Here is a 987-nt window from a genome sequence, read left to right as displayed (position 1 = left end):
AGATAGATAGATAGATAGATAGATAGATAGATAGATATAGATATAGATATAGATATAGATATATAGATATATAGATTTATATATATACTATACATATATACGTATCAATATGTATATATCTATATATCTATATGTATATATATGTATGCATTTATATATACATATATATTATATATATACACGCTTTTATGTGTATATACATATATAATGGGTGTGTGTGGTTTGAGTTTATGGTATATGTATATGTATCTGTATTTGTCTTTCTCCCAACTCCTGTGTGAGAACCGTTGACCGGTGACCGGTGTGAGTCTGCTTACATCCCCATAAATTAGCGATTCTACAAAAAAAAAAAAAAAAAAAAAAAAAAAAAAGACCGATACAATAAGTACCACCCTTTAAAAATAGGTACTGAGATCGATTTGTTCGACTAAACCCTTCCGATCAATGCCCCAGCATGACTGCACTTCAATGACTGAACAAAGTCAAACAGAAATGATAAGACAAGACATATATTGCTACATCGTTTCGTAGTCTACAGTTTTGTTAGGTGTGCCGTTAGTGAACCCTAGGACTGAATTGATATTTTATAGACTTCAGGAGGCTCAAAAGTTAAATTTGCCCTAGGTAGGATTTGAACTCAGAACGTATTGTTTCGAAAGAAATGCTACTAGACATTTTGTCCATCCCTCTAACGAGTGTACCAATCTACCGCTATTTGTGTGCTTGTAAAGGCGGCGAGCTGGCAGAAACGTTAGCGCGCCGGGCGAAATGCTTATCGGCATTTCGTCTGCCGTTACGTTCTGAGGTGAAATTCCGCCGAGGTCGACTTTGCCTTTCATCCTTTCGGGGTCGATAAATTAAGTACCAGTTACGCACTGAGGTCGATATAATCGACTTAATCCGTTTGTCTATCCTTGTTTGTCCCCTTTGTGTGTAGCCCCTTGTAGGCAGTAAAGAAATAGGAAACGTTAGCCCGCCGGGTGAAAT

The sequence above is a fragment of the Octopus bimaculoides genome, chromosome 26 (assembly GCF_001194135.2).
Source record: "Octopus bimaculoides isolate UCB-OBI-ISO-001 chromosome 26, ASM119413v2, whole genome shotgun sequence".
Classification (NCBI taxonomy): Eukaryota; Metazoa; Mollusca; class Cephalopoda; order Octopoda; family Octopodidae; genus Octopus; species Octopus bimaculoides.
The sequence above is the reverse complement of the archived record's forward strand: the minus strand, read 5'-3'. Positions refer to the sequence as shown.